General features: G+C 38.7%; 1 long non-coding RNA gene and 1 other non-coding gene across 2 annotated transcripts in view; one reads left to right on the plus strand and one right to left on the minus strand.

Moving 5' to 3' along the window:
• Positions 1-17593, minus strand: part of LOC145405234 (uncharacterized) — a 40366-nt gene that overhangs the window by 5692 nt on the left and 17081 nt on the right. The gene's annotated exons all lie outside the window — the stretch shown is intronic.
• On the plus strand, positions 12844-12962 carry LOC145405399 (5S ribosomal RNA). Its single transcript, XR_013898350.1, has one exon. It is a non-coding gene; the product is annotated as a 5S ribosomal RNA (ribosomal RNA).

The following is a 17593-nucleotide window of genomic DNA, read 5'->3' on the forward strand; positions in this document are numbered from 1 at the left end:
TTGCATAATTTCCTTTTTTTAACAATCTCAGGGATATATATGAATGAAATTTAAAGTATTTTTTCGTCTGTTTATCACATCCCCCACAGACCATTCTGGCCACTACGACTGATTAGTGATTACCATGAAATTGTTGCGGTGACCACCAGTGCATTCATGAAGCATTTTACATAAGGTGTACAGCACTGCCACATCATGCACAGCACCACCACTCACCAACATTCCAGTACAATTTTTCCCTTCCTTTCTACCCATCACTTCCACACCTGACAGGAAGGAATCATAATATTTCCTAACTCATTGTACCGATAGAGTTGATTCTTGCCAGATGCTTTCATATATTATTTATTTATGTACTAACTCTAATGTGTCTAACCCTGGACATAGACTTATTACTCTGTTCCCTGGGGTACATGCAATACTCCTTCAGTCACCACGTCAGCGCTAATACTCATTGTAGATACTGAATACATGTTATGGCAGTTTCATTAAGGACTGGTGTAATGATAATAGCAATGGTGTTCTTATGACATGCAGGTGAGTTTTGAGGAATATCAGTAAAGATTTTTTTTTTTTTGCTAATTCAGAAAATCAGACATGTACTTCAGCCTGCGATCGACCAGTGTTTCTGCAAACAAAACCTTTCTCTGATCACTTAAATTAAATGATTCTGAAATTGCTCTAACGAAACTGAAAGACGGACTTGGAGGTTATGTTTTCATCCGTGTCTTTCTATTTGTATGAAGGCTATCTAAAAAAATAATAATAATAAAAAAGTTTATATCGGATTTCGATGAAATCTGGTGGATGGATGAGAAGTGGGTTAAGTAAGGGTTGATTAGGTTTTTAAGTGGATCATGATCCGGATACAGTTTTAAATCTTAATTTATATAGGCGTTGACGAAGGCATACACTCTCTGAGACATAACATGGAAGACGAAGACCGTATAATTAAACTGTGTGTTGCCTTAAAAGTACTCGTCTTGCAGGAAAGAGGAATTGATGCAAAAAAAAAAAAAAAAAAGAAAAAGAAAAAGAAAGAAAAGGCAATGGTGATGGTATCCTCTCTCTGAGTAATTTCTGGTTATATCTTTGAACGTGATGGAGCTTATTTTTGGAGCATGTTTTCATAAGCATGACATCAACAGTGTAATCTATACTGACCTAACCCCATCTGATTGACCTGAAGTGACACAAACACTTGACAGGACTTACGCTAACTAAAACAGGCCTGAATTTACTTCCTTGGCCCTGGACATGACTAAAATAAACTTGACTGACTAGAGTAGAATTAGGCTAACTTGAATGTATGTGAATAGTCCAGCATACCCTGTACAAACCTGGAAACCGCCCTATTGATCATGCAGCATATTCAGGCACTATCCCACCTAGCCTGTTATTAGCTTTTCACATGAATTGCTTGCATTACTAAACAGCTTCGTTTCATTCCAAGTTACATTTCGGTCACATGTATATTTATATTTGATCTTTCGTATATGTTACCTTAACGTGCTCACACTCACCATGTGAAAAAAGGGAGAAAAAAAGTACAAAGGAGGTCTCGTGTAGAAAACGACATGCCAGTTGCGAGGTGGTTCCCGGGAGAGGTATCCGAATCGGTAGAAACTGCACGCGTGGGTAATTTTACCACGTTATTTTTTCTTCTGATCTCCATTTTGTCATTGTCTTATATAACCGTAGTCTGGTTGGGGTCATTGAAGGTCATTTGTAGCCATGATGGAGCACCTATGATGAGTTTCACCCCTCATGTTCATTCATTTATACTTCTATATTGTCACGAATGTCCTGTGTTTGATTTAACACGATGCAATAATAAAAGGTGTAAGGAGCAGGAACCCCTAGGCGAGACACAAGGTGGACAGGCACTCAGGCTCTCATTAACATGATTACCTACTCATACGCACACTATAGCATTCCCAGTATTTCGAAACATGGAACAATTATGACTATACTTAAACCAAACAAGGACCTAACACACCTTGCCTCTTGCAGACTCATAACACTAATTAGCACACCATTCAAGATATCTGAACGACTTATTTTCAACAAAGTCACACCCCTCGTCCCCATTGTTCCTTAGTAATTCAAATTAGGGCAGTAAACCCTGCAAACAACTTACTGATTAAACTCACATAACTAGCATCTGACAGCATGAACACGACACCCACGTAGCACACTCTTCTCTCATTAGACGTAAGTAAAGCCTTTCATAACTACTTCCAGTGCAAATTAATCACCATGATCTTAAACATAAATATGGAGAACACCACCATAACACTGAGTTACCAACAGTATATCTGGCAGACAAACTTCTGCTAAATTTCGGAGCAAGTCATGACGAATGAGAATTATCCCTAAGAGTACCACAGGGTTTCTTTCTCTCATTCGCCTTGTTCATCGTATACACGCATATTTCCACATCCCTGCCACCCACACACACCGCCTAACATGCAGATGACATCGCCATGACAATCGCACACCCCACTGCAGTCACCGTCTGCACACTGCAACAGATCTCAATACACCGCAGACTTTAAGTCGAGGAAAAGAAACTGACGATCGCCTTAACACGACATTTATCACCAGCAGAAAAAGAGCCCACAGTAACTCGTATGACATCTTCCGTAACATTATCCCTGTGGCACAGACACCATCAAAAAATATTCTTAGATTAGTGACATTGGACTCACCTTCAAAGACAACGTAAAGGACGTCAAGAAGTGATCCACCTCCAGTCTTAATGCATTCACGGCACTTTCTTTTTCTCGACTTAGGAAAACATTTTCTTTACAGAAAGTCCATTACATAAGTGATGACCTATGCCTCTTCCAAATGGGTTCCTATTCCATCTAATACTCACTACAACATCTTGACAACCTTGGACACCACACAGAACACCCTACGCAACGCATCAACATCGGCTGCACCAAAACCATTCCAACAGCTCACTTGCACTCAGAAACTATATCCTCCCTGTTAGACTATCGATTTAAGAGACAGACCGTTCTAAGCAACCAAAATGCAGATGCACAACAATCATGTCATTTCAACACAGACAGCACACCTAGGCACATAAAACAAACGCCACACATGCATTACCAAACTCTCTGCAACATAGTACCTCCGGATATCTCACGTTATCATTGAAGAAATATCTACAAATTCGCTTAATGAACAGGGCAGTACAAAACTTCAAACAGCTTGGATTTGGGTGTAACGGAATTACAGATAAGACATACGCACCTTGTACAATAGGCCCAGGGAATATTACACACCTAATGGAGTCCTGAACAGCACATGTCACACTAACACGAAGGCACAGCTTCAACAGTATAGGGAACATAATTATATCACCATCCCTTACGGGGAGTTGCTTAATTGTAGTTAATTGGTCTGTTCGATTAGAGGGACTGGGGATCATCAACAACAATATCAACCTCAGGGCAGGAAGTAATGCCCTTGGGAGGCATGTCTGATTTTTAGTTGCGGGTCATAAAGGGTATATAGTTAGTAGGCATCTTGGGGTAAGGCTGAAGGGTTGCACAAGACATTATATTTTTATAATATGATATGGATTTACGTATGTTCACGCTGCGGATGCGTGGTTTCCTTGGCTAAAGTTTTGCTCGCACATCGAAAGGGTCTAATACATATACAGACACTGTCATAGCTTTCCTAGACTACACTGGTACAGCTGCTTATGTTACAAAAAATATGTTTACTTATTTCATTGGAACACGGGAAGATGTGTACACAGAAATGTGGATATTACTTGCTAAGAAACGAAGACCTGGGGAGAGTGGCAATGCGATGGAGCTCAGTAGTCCACCGGAGGGAGTAAGGATGTGCGTGCTGTGCAGTGTGTTCCTTTCTTATATATACATTGCCAGACCCCTTCTGCATAGCTTGCTGCGTCCTTGTGCATTACACGCAATATCAGTATCATGCAGTTCCCCTCTCTCCACCCCCCATATCTTCCATTTGCGCAATTCACCCTCCTCCTCCTCCCATCCTTTTTTTCCCGCCCATCCACGTGGCCTGCCATCCGTAACCTAACACTTCTCTATAATATTCACTGCATTTAATTTGGTTATATTAACTGGCCGACAGCTGCATGAAGAATTACTCCAGAGAATTTAACCTCGCGAATCCTTAAACATGGATAAATTTGTGATATTATACTAATGAAATCAGTTATCAAACTTAGTGATTTTTTTTTTATTTGGAGACAATACGCAGAAAAACTATTTAAATTTTCACACACCTTCAAAAAATTGCCTATGTAACTGATTCGGGTGGATTCTCAATGCAATAGTTACAACTAACATGAGTAATATGCCTTGCAAACATAAGATTTGATTGTTTATGCATTGGTACTTGTATCATTTTTACTGGTCTACATCACGGTATTAATAGTAGGAAAAAAAAAAAAAAAAGATTTCTTTGCATGAAGCAATCAGTTTTGTATGGGAACGTTATTAGTGAACGCGACATTATCACTTAAGATTAATATGCATAAAAAAAAAAAAAAAAAGTTCGTTGTCTCGCTTACTGTTCGGCTTTGAAATGGTAGATATTGGTATAAATTATATTATCTTCATGTTTATAACAATTTAAATCAACTATTCTTCTCTTGCAATAGACACTTTTGCCTCGGATGCTCAAAATACTTATAATTGCCTTATCTCACCCTTATAGCCATACTTGCCTGCCATCGATAACCGAATCACTCCAGCCGCCATATGGTGACCTAGTACGTAACTGGCTGCCACAGCGAAACATAACCCGGAAAACCGTCATAAATCTCTGTAGTGTGACTTGTACAGAACCTCATGTGTCCAACAAACATATTAGTGACTCAAAACGAGTACATTCTCGTTGAAATGGTGTAAGAAATACTCCTTCAACACTCATGTGTCCAGTAGAATGAGAGAAATATCCGTGGTTCAAGTATATCCCAGTGTCTACTTTATACCCATCTAAGTTGATGGCCTATGTTTGATGACCAACCGAAATAAATTGACATCATTTAAATACAAATATAACACACACACACACACACACACACAATATATATATATATATATATATATATATATATATATATATATATATATATATATATATATATCTGTCTATCTATATGTATATCTATCTATCTATCAATCTATCTGTCTATCTATCTATCAATATCTATATCTATCTATCTATATATATATATATATATATATATATATATATGTCAACTAAAGTCTGGTTTCATGAAAAGCGCGGTCGAATAATGAAAAGGATTACCAAGGTTTAAGCACACAGCATTATCTTGATTCCATTGGCTGACGCTTCGGTAATAACATGTCAAATCCTCAGCGCTCAGATCATAAAAAGCCTTCATTGCAGAACAGGATTAAAGTTAACTTAAAAGAACACTTTTAAATTTAATTGAGAAGCCATTTACCATACAGCCCTTAAAAACATCAGTTAAAATATTGCTATATCAAAGTAAGGCAAAGGTTAAATCCCACTGGTGACTGCCAAATCTATATATAAATACAGGTAAATTATATAATGAGCGGTAATCGGTAGACCAAGTTAATTAATAACTTGTGTATAATTCCTCGTAATACACGGCCTACACCAAGAAAGAATAGGTCACGCTGAAAATAAACAAAAACTATAAAGTCCTCAGAGAGTGCAGTCTCTCTCTAATTCGGTTGCAAGATCCGGATCCAGATCAGGATCCGCCTCAAGATTAAATCAATTCTTTCTTGGCCCATGACCCACCCTTACACAAACTTTCATTGAAATTTATGTAGAACTTTTGAAGAACTCGTGTGGGGAAACAAACATAAAATTCCTGGTTACGGAAAATGATCTGGATCACCACCACAATGTAAAGAGTTATTCCCAGAGCCATACCCTACCCCTCCAAAAAAATATACAAAAATCCGCTAGTACCTTTTTGAGTAATCGAGCTAACAGATAAACAAACAAGCGTCAGCAAAAACATAATCTCCTTGGCGGATTTAATAATCACAACTGCTAATTGAAAACGGTACCTAATATAAACAGGAATAAACTACTCTAATCCTGGATGAGTAGGCAATGCTGCATAAACATGACTCACTACAACTTGATAAGTAAAACAGTACACATTGTAAACAATGTAATCATAATTATAATGCTATACAATTACATCAGTGAAGTGCATAGATAAACAGAAACAACCAGTACAGACATACAACAAGAAAGCATTCAGAGAGTGCATACCTTAGCCAATGTCACTGAATGATTCGAATCCGAATCCAGATCCACCCGATAATTAAATCATTTTTTTCTTAGCCAATGACCAACCCTTCAACAACATTTTGCTGAAATTCATTCAGAACTTTGGAAGATCCGTGGTAAAACACACAAAAAATATCTGGATCCGGATGATGATCCGAATCACCACCAAAATTTAATGGATTGGTCCTTGGGCCATACCATATCTCTATAAAAAATGTCACCAAAATTCTTTCATAACTACTTTGTGGAATCCTGCTAACAGAGACAAACACAAACAGACAAACCAATGCTGGCAAAAACATAACCTCCATAATGGAGGTAAAAATGAAGCTTCAACAGATCAACTGTGTTTTTAAAGGTATGCTATTCATTACCAGTTGATAGTAATGACATACCTGACTGTAATGTTTTTGATTATCAAGATAACATGTAATAGGTGTCCACACTGAAAGTGTGGAACGTGTTTGAGAGAGCGAGCAAGCAAGTCAGGCAATGCTGAATATTGTCTCAAGTGGCTCATCATCTTCCTCTGATTTTCTCCCCTGAAAATACTAAAAAGAACTTATTAGACTACACCAAAAATATTGATTTACACTTCCTAAAACCAACTCTCTCAGCAATCGTCGGAAAATACTGCTGAGCTACTCACCCATCCTTAAACCGTTACTTCTTGAGCAGCCAGCTGTTACACTAATCTGCCTTATAAAACATCGTTTCCTCGATTTATGGAAAAACTATTGGGTATTAAGAGTGGCCTGTAAAATGATAATAATTGGGGATTTTTGTGCGATTTCCAAACTGGTGTCCATCTTTCTTGTAACTTCAGAAATGGCTGGGATATCAAAAAAAAGTTCGCTACTCCACTACACAGTCTTCCTCCCGACCTCTGCCCCCATTACTTGCTGATGCGATAAATCTTTTGCTCGGGCACATATGTCAGGAATCCAAACTGTGACTAAATTTGGTGTAATAAATGTGCCATCATACATATCCACATAATGATGGGTAGGTATGAATGCATAGTGATGTTGACTATGCTGTACGGACGTAAGGAGTGGGCCCTAAATGCTTGGAAATGGAAAAGGATGGAAGTATTGGAAGGGAAGTGCGTGAGGTGTGGATGAAGAATAAGATGATTTAATGTACCTGGAAATGGCAGTATGATATAAAGTAATGGGAGAAGCAAATGAAGATGTTACATTGGCGTAGCTACATGAAAGATGTGATGACGGGTGAATTAAAGAAGAAAAATGACAAGAATGAAAAAACCGAGTAGAAGGCACAATACACGGATGAATCGGTGAAATGTACTGAATGACACTGATCGTGCACCAGAAAAGTAATTGATGTATACTGAAGGAAGCAATTTAGAGAATTAGAAATGCAGCAGTTTATGAGGAATTACCTCGTTAACAGTAATGTAGCCTACTGCAGGGAAGAACCAAAGTGTATGAGGGAAACCGAAAGTCCTCGAGTCTGACTGAAAATTGCTTATTAAATATATAGCTTTCGTGTAGACATTTCAGTTCTGGTCCTTTCAATGCCTTGAAGGTCATTCGGTCACTTTTCACACTCGTTTGCTGAGGAATTACACAATTGATGTGAAAATCAGTGGTGAAGAAGCTTCGTATAAGTAAACAAGTATATATAAATAATGTGTACTATTTACAATCAGAGTACAGAGCAAAAATTAATTCCTTGAAACCCATGACGTACATTTATATACCACTTTGCTACGTTCAGATGATACTGTATTCTTTATACAACCCATTTCTAGCCCAGCATGTCCCGGTAGATTTTTCACCAATGACCTCCCCCAATACAGGATTTTTTTTTTTTTGGGGGGGGGCTAAAACCTCCGCTTTTTATAAGAAACATCGAAAATTAGGAAAGAAACTGCTCACCTTAGCTTGGAAATGCCTGCTACAGGTGACAATACCCTCACCTGGTACCATCTTCTATTAAGCCCAGCTCTAAAGAAGACGTTTACTATGAAGGGGTAACTATTCCAAACCACTCAGAATACATACATATTTATTTACTTGATACGAATTTATATGTAGTACAAGAGTATATTGGTTTTCACCCAGTAATATAGGCGATATAAGCACTGTTTTGCCCACCAAACACATCAACCTACCGTACCTTCCTTGGCGACGTTATCTGCTCATCACTTCTACATGTTTCTTCCTCTAATGCTATGTAAACTTTGTCCTCCACATTGTTATAGATCTGGGAATCACTCTCGCCTTAAATTTGTACTGTGACGCGACATGTCTTTACTGGCTAGGTCACTGGTAACAGGTGAGATGCCGAGACAATGGTGTGCATGGGGTAGGAGGTCACGTGGTGTAAGGCATTGTCCTCACCTGGCCTCAGGTAGAGGAAGGTGCCTCACGTCTACGTACCCAAAATCATGCACAAAGTTTGAAAAATGTGCAAATGATGGACTTTGCAACTGCAGTGCATTTATAAACGTGAATGGGAGTCACAGTGACAAAACTTTCAGGTGCATATGAACATCAACGGGACACAGAGGGCTAGTGATTGGGCTTGAAACAGTCTCAGTTTACATCTGTCAGCCTGTACATACATACATACACACACACACACACACACACACACACACACACACACACACATATATATATATATATATATATATGGAGCCTCTGTGGTACAGTAGTAAAATGTGCATCTCGTACTCTGGTGTACATGGGTTCGCATCCTGCCAGAGTTGTAAAAACTTTGAGAAGTGTTCACCGAGCCACTGACCGCTTTGTCGGACATAAGGGGTGCTCTGGTTGAACCAGTGTCGCATACTAGTTTGCTTGCACCCAGTCAGCTTAAGGCGGGCCGATTACACTTGGTTCACAGACTAGACACACATCCAAAGCCACTCCAACATTACAATTACACTCACAAGCACTCCTCACCCTACATACAGTAAAGTCTTCATCAGACAGCCTAAGCCACTGGGTAGAGATACATTGGCTGTATCGTCCCTGTGTTGGTAGGGAGAGGCCAGTCCTGCAGTGGACATCAATGGCTGATGTTGATGATGATGATGATGATATATATATATATATATATATATATATATATATATATATATATATATATATATATATATGTATATATATATATGTGTATATATATATATATATATATATATATATATATATATATATATATATATATATATATATATATATATATATATATATACACACACACACACACGCTTCAAATTAAAGCTATAAGGGCAAACTATATAAATTTTGAGTAGACTGTAGCACCAGTCGAACATGGAGGCACTCCGGAGGTGGATGGTAAGCTGGTGATAGGAAGAGCTGAAGCTCCTGTTTCACCAGCTCTCAGGACCTGATCCTGAAGATCTCCCTTTGCTGAACAGTTTCAGTGCTTTCATTTACACAGAGTGTAGACCAGCATACTCTCTTAAGATCTCTACCTTCAACTGTCTACACCACACAACAGCATTCACATAAGAATTCACACCTAGTTCCATACCCTTTAGCAATGTCCACTGCATTAATATCAGCAAACATGGTGGTATCTCGGATTGCCACCGCAGGCAAAGTAGGGCCATCAAGCGATTGTGCCGGCACCAACTGTTGCAAATTCCATTCATGCTCATCGGTGAAGAAGCGCGGGTGCATCCTTATTTTTCATCAATAACCGTGTACCATTATGAATTCAGTTCATTTTTTCCTATAAACCATATCCTCTCTAGCCCTGTTCCTCAGAGAATGCCAAATCTCTCCCTCTACTGAGATATCCCCATTTTGTGTTCCTGGTGATCATGTATAAGTAAATTAACTAAATATTGCCAATTATATCTGCTTAGTTTGTCACTCAACCAGTGCTTCTTCAGAACCCAGTGTATTTGACTCCATATCCACACAGTTGAATAATCTTAACCTTACCCTTAGCACCGAAATTAGCACTTTGGGTGATTTTAACGTACATAATGCAGAATGATTACTACATTCTGCTAGGACTGACGATAATGGTCTAGAGTGTGAGTTGTTTGCAGAGTCATATAATCTCACGCTGTTGGTAAAGCAACCAACCAGAATACCTTATAATCTTGACTATAATGCCCATCTCTTGGATCTATTCCAGACAAATAATTCAGATCATTACAGGACAGAAGTACTGTCTCCATTTGGACCTTCCAACCATATTCTCATCAAACCCTCATGAGTTGTCTCCCCCAAATCTCTCCATTCTGAACCTGTCAGGGTGACCCAATGGCATTTTCATAGGGCAAACTGAGATGGATTTAGAAGTTAATCTTGCTAACATTTCATGGTAGTCTTTCTTATTTAGTGATGTCATTTCTACCCAGTGCCACATTAATGACTTAATGCAAGCTGGTATGGAATTGTTCATACCAAGTCAACAGTTCTCTAAAAGATCGAACTCCCCAATATGGTTTAACTCATGACGTCCCCGCCCATTCTGACGGTAAATACACCTCCATCCTGGCAAATTTTTGACCTCGAGTTTTTTGCCTAAAAAGTTCGGTTTTGATGAGAAACAATAGAAAACCATCATATAAGACCTCACCTTTGAGTATAAACAGGTGTACTGAAGTCCCAGGTGCAACAAGCGTTTCCTATGGAGGCCCCGTCCTTATGTTTTCCCACCCACCAATCCAAGTGGCAACTCACCCAAACTCTCTCCTGGAAGGCATAAAAAGATCCATTTTGTATGAATTTATACTTCTTATATGAGAACAATGGTTTTCACAGTCAAAAATAGGGTAAATAAGCATAAGGTTACATACAAAACACCTGGGAAGTGCTGATTTCTCACACAGTATACAGTGTGTGTGTCTTTTCTGCTTATAGTATTTCATTTCTCAACTAAAAACACTGTTCAAACATATTTACAAGACCTTACAAGAGCTCCAGTTATCGCAAGTACACACAATCTCATGTGTTCACACGCAAATATAGGGTAAAAAGGCTTTCATTCACTGAGAGACGCCGATATGTCACACATTGTACTGATATGTGTTTGTCTTTTCTGCTTACACTAAATATTTTCTCAACTTACACTAATGTTCCAACATACTTGCAATGCCTTACAATTATATAGTGTCATATATCGCAAGTACACACATTATTAGTAGTTTACAAGGGTATGGTATACCTTGAAGTAGGGAGGTAACCACAGTCCAACACTGCATTCCCCACTCTGATATCTACTGTCCTTCCTCTGAGTTTTGGGCTGAACTTTGGAGTGGTTGCATACTTGGCACTTGCATCGGGAATTGCCTCCTTGTCATCGTCATCGTCCTCACTCGAGTCGTCTTCCTGCTGTAGAGAGGCAGGAATACGTGCTTGGGATGCGATTTGTGCTCCGCCACCCCTGTGGTACCTCACATACTTCACCTTCCTTGGGTACGGCACTTCCTCATCACTACTGCTGCTAATGTCTTCAGGCAGCAAGTAGTCTTTGTCTACAACATCGTCGTTGACAGGCAAATCACTCTTGCCAGTGAATAGGATTCTGTGGATAGCTTCATAGGAGAGACCGCGGTGCGACATGATGCTCAGGTTAGGGATGGAGACAGAGTGAAAGAGCGTGGGTTGACCATGGGTCACATGAGGTCAGTGCGTGTTGCCACCTGGTGACAAGTAGAGGAAGGTTTGCCCCATATGCCGCAAAAATCAGCTGCCAATCTTGAAAAATGTTTCGCTGATGACTTCTGCAATGCAGGACGTTTATTTATGCCAATGGGATCCAGGCGTGTGTTATGTATGGACGTTTTAAACCGTCCAGGGGCGGCGCAGGCTAATAGCAATTGTCCCAGAACAACGGCCCCAAAATCATCAAGATATAACTGATACTTAAAATTAAAAAAAAAAAGCATTTGAATCACTCTGTCAGTTAAAAATTGCTAGAAACCATTCAAAAGCTGTAATAAATCTCAGTAAATTGCTAAATCAACTGTCTTCAAAATCAAGCATCATAACTACTTGGAAGTCCTAATGACAATAGAATATTCTGGTCAACTCTCAGTTTTTTCAATAATATCTTAAACAACCCATGACCCACTCCCCCATTAAAATTTTCAGATGTCAGCAATACAAATGGCCTGTGTGGTAAAGCAAATATCTTTGCCAGTACATTTGCCAGAAATTGTACCATAGAGGAAGTCAGCCAAAACATCCCGAGGAAGTCAGCCAGAACGTCTCAGTACTAGAACTTGACTCTCCCAAAATTGTTCCACTTAAAATACAGACTAGATAAGTAAAATCCATCCTAGACATATTACCAACCAACAAAGCTCCAGGCCCAGATGGAATTCCTCCAATTGTTTTGAAAAAACTGTTCCCCAGAACTTGCCTCTGTTCTAGCTAAATTATTTAGACTATGCATACATACTTATTCATTTCATAATTCATGGAAAGAAGCCAATATCCACCCAATTCCAAAGAAAGGAAGTTCCTCTGATTGAAGACCAATAGGTATCACATTTTCTCTTTGTAAAGTATTTGAAGCTGTAACGGCCATACCACGTTGAGTACACCGCTTCCCATCCGATCAGCGAAGTTAAGCAACGTTGGATCTGGTTAGTACTTGGATGGGTGACCGCCTGGGAACACCAGATGCTGTTGGCATCCCTACGTGTCAAGTGGGGTTGGTGGAGGATTAGTGCACCTCCCTGTAAAACAATTAACTCTAAGCCCTTGGCCACCCCGGTTGGGATACATGGCGTCTGGCAATGAATGAAAAAAATGAACATATAGGCACATGGTTAAACACCTACAGTCCAACAACATAATTCGTGATAGACAATATGGTTTTTGCAACAGATGATCCACCATTAATATACTCAATCTCCTGTCTCATACCATCCATCAGTCAATTGACCAACATGGAGAAACTCATGCAGTAGACCTTGATGTTTCTAAAGCTTTCGACAGAGTGTGGCACTGTTCCCTGCTGTCCAAATTCCCTTGCTATTGACTAGCGATTCCTCTGCATTCCTCATATCTCAGTGACAGATAAATAAGAGTAAAAGTAAATGACATTTATTCCAATATCCACTCAGTTAACTTCAGTGCGCCACAAGGATCAGTTCTGGCACAAACCCTATTCCTGGTTCATATTGATGATCTCTTATCTGTCACCCAGAATCCCATACATTCATATGCTGATGATACAACACTTCACAGTTCATTCATACTCAGACACCCATTCACAAAATTTAATATCTCTAACTCTCAACTCAGTGCAGCCATATCTGTATATCAAGACTTATCTAAGATTAATGAATGGGGACAAACTAACCTTGTCTCATTTAACCAATGGATTACGAGCCACAGCTCAGGCTGTGCTGGCCGTGTATCACCTTAAATAACTCGACTCCTACGTAAACGCACACGTGGTGCAACGCAAAGACTGAGAGAGAGATTTTTTATTTTCACCAAATGATCCCATGGATGTTTATATTCAAGTTTATAATAAACAAAAAAATAATTGATTTTTTTTTTCATTTTTTCACTACTCACGTACATAAACTTACGTATGGTTCTATGCAAAGATAGAGAGTTTTTTTTTTTTTTTTTTTTCACCTGATGATGCCGTGGATGTTTATCTTCAAGTTTATAACAAACAAAAAGTTTTAACAAATTTCCTTCGTTTTTTGCGCACTACGGGGTGCCATGAAGAAAGATAATTGCACAATCCACGAGTTTATGCTGCTACAATTAAATATATATAATTTACTAATAGATATTGCTACTAATATTCCTATCTCTAAAAGCACTGAAACTCTCAGAGTTTCACTTAAGAATACCCTCAGCTTGACCTCTCATGTCAGATCACATGCTAAAACCACTTAAAAGAAACTTAGATTATTGTACAGAGTCCGTAACGTCACTGTCGAGCAGTTAGATGTAATTTAAAAGAACCACATGCCCTCTCAGCTAGAATATTTCTCACCATTGTGGAGCGGATGTGGAGAGTTTGCACAAAAACTAAACAAAATTCAGAACAAAGCTGCTGGAATTATCAACAACCCTGCCATTATAAACTACCTATTCTACAGGTAAGAAGGAATGCTGCCTCCCTGGCATTATTTTACAGATACTTTTATGTCAAATGCTCAGACGAGGTTAAGTCCATTTTACTACACCTCCATGCTTTCCCTCGTGCTACATGGGCATCTGGTATCATTTATGACTAGAATGTCATACAGCCATATTGCAGAACTTCAATCAGAATTCATTTATTCCCCGAACTACAACTATCTGGAACTCGCTTCCCTGGAGTTGTTTCCCCTCAAACTTCAACCTACAGCTGTTGAAGTCCAACTGTTACATTTTTTTTTTTTTTTAATGAATGGACAGCGCCAGTAATCTAATGAATGGATTATTATATTCTTTTGTTCATTTGTTTTTCTTTCCTCTTCTGATATATATATATATATATATATATATATATATATATATATGGGGGCCTCTGTGGTACAGTGGTAGAGTGTGCGTTTCATACACGGGTGGACCAGGGTTCGCGCCCCGCCAGGGTAATAAACTTTGGGAGTGTTCACCCGGTCACTTACTGCATTGGCGGACACCAGGGGTGCTGTGGTTGAACCAGTGTCACTTACTGTAAAGTATGCTGGCACCCAGTCGGCTTGCGTGGGCTGATTACACTTGGTTCACAGACTACACACACAGCCAAAGCCACTCCAACACTACAATTACACTAACAAGCACTTCTCACCCTACATACAATCTCTACCAGACAGCCTATCCCACTTGGTAGAGATACATTGGCTGTATCGTCCCGACTTCAGTCGGGATAGGCCGGTCCTGCAGTGGATACTCAAACGGCTGATGATGATATATATATATATATATAGATATATATATATATATATATATATATATATATATATATATATATATATATATACACACAGGAAACTTAGTCCTATTGCGTGTCTGAGAGCATGAAGGGCGTCCTTCACGGGTAAATACACATCAGTTGTTAAACATGACGCCATACATGTCCTTGTGGGTGGTCTTCGTGCAGACACTGCTGGACCAACCATCAGAGTCGCCAGTATCGTCGTTCCTCCTCATCTCCCACATCCTGTATCCTTGCCTCACTCCAGTGCGTTCAGTTCTCATTCTGACACACACACACACACACACACACACACATCAGATATTTTGTGTTCTTCAGAGTTTCTTTGTTATCTTTATGGTAGGAGGTAAATCACTGCTTTTTTGTGCAGTGTTCATAGCTATATTACCAACAACCCTTTAACAGCCTTTGGTGAAATTACGGACTTTTTTTTACCTCTGTTATAATTTTTTCCCAGGGATTTTCTTCTTCTTCTTTTTTTATTATTACTATTATTATTATTATTATTATTATTATTGTTGTTGTTGTTGCTGTTGTTTTTATTATTATTATTATTATTATTATTATTATTATTATTATTACTATTATTTTAGTAGCAATAGTAGTAGTAGTAGTAGTAGTAGTAGTAATAGTTGTTGTTGTTGTATTTATCATTATTATTTTTTATCGTTCTCGTAAAATATTTTTAACATGCTATTATATTTACTGTTTATATTTCTATCGTCATTGTTTTAATGATAATAACAAGCATGAGTACTCAGTGAATGGAACAACCCACACTTTACAAACAGTCTCCAGGCAAAACATTTAAGTTTGTTTTATAGCTTTAGTTTCGAAGGATTATTCTTAGTTATCATATTTCCATCTTGCCTGACCGTCAGCCTTTCCATCACGTTTGACTCAAAACAGTGTTAGGTTACCTTGATCTTTGATCTGTTAAGAAATTCCAACCTTCATTCTCAGCTATTCCACCATCTTTACAGCAGGTTTTTTCCAATCATTTGAAAACTTTAATTTACTAGTTTGAAAATTTTACTTTGCTATGCAATCTTGACCTTTATGGATTGTTCTCAAAATCGAATCCTTTAATCTTTACATTGCCCTAATTCCTTTTTTATAATGTGAACGTTAATTAATCCTTGACATATAGCGTGATCTTTGACCTATTATAATTATAAAGTAGCCGAGCCACTCAGGTGGCTCTTCCATTACTGAACGTTTGATTTAAATCAGATCAGGACTGTTTTGGTTATCTTCGTGACACACAAATTCCTATGGGTCAGTCTTTCAACTCCTTCTGTGACCTTGACCACTGAGAGAAATTTCTTAAATTGTAATTCCTGTGTTCTTACCGTAGCATCATCCATCTCACTCAATCTGATGTGTACCAGATTAAAATAGTTTAAGTTAACCTTGTCATCTGACCCTGAGCTTTAACCTTTCCCTGTGACCTTCAACTGGACTGACTGTTCTCGAATGAAATAATTTAACCTTTGTGTTACTTTGAATTTTATCATTTTTTTTTTTTTCCTTTCGATTCTAACTGCTTAACTTGACCTTGTCATGTGACCTTGATCGTTGACCTTGCCTGTCACTTTGACCTTTTGTTTTTTTAACATTGAATCCCTTCTTTCCTACCTTACGTTAAGCCTTTCACAATATCGTTTTAATTGGATTAATACTCCATAATTGACCTTGCTTCGTGGCCTTAATCGTTGACATTTCCCTGTCACCTTGATTGTATACCGATTTTTCTCAAAATCGAATCCCTTCTTTCTCGCCTTACTCATAATCTTTCCACCAAGTTTGGTGTAAATCCAGTGAAAACTTGTAAAGTCGACTTTTTCCTGTCTGAGTGACGCTGGAATGACTGTTGTCAGAATGGAATCCTTTCCCTGAGCCCTTTATTTTGTCTGATTCTTTTTACACTCGAATCAACTTAGTCTTGAATTTTTTTCTGAACAGCGCCAAAATCTTTTGTGTAACTCAGGTCTGTCCGGACGAATAGACCCATAAACTACAGGCAAACAATTTCCCCTGTAAAGCCGTCCCGTGCAGCGATCCGAAGTTCTTATCAAATAAATAGGACCTCGCCACGGCTATGCGCGGGGAAGACTATGGATATTTAGCCGATATTTGCACCTTTTCTCTCGTTTAACAGGGCCACCATCGTCGGTCTACATCAGCCTGTTATTTGGTTCGAGGGTTGCCATCCACAGTTGTCAATGGTTTCATATGTTAAAGGAAACCATTAGGCCTGTCACTCAATGTAGAGCCATCTAAAGTGGAAAGAAGTGTAGTAATGGTGACAGAAGGGATGTGAGAAACAGGAGAAGAGGAGTGTAGACACACACACACACACACACACACACAC

This window comes from Coenobita brevimanus, chromosome 66 (genome assembly GCF_032717465.1).
Source record: "Coenobita brevimanus isolate Jiangsu-jjx chromosome 66, ASM3271746v2, whole genome shotgun sequence".
Taxonomy (NCBI): Eukaryota; Metazoa; Arthropoda; class Malacostraca; order Decapoda; family Coenobitidae; genus Coenobita; species Coenobita brevimanus.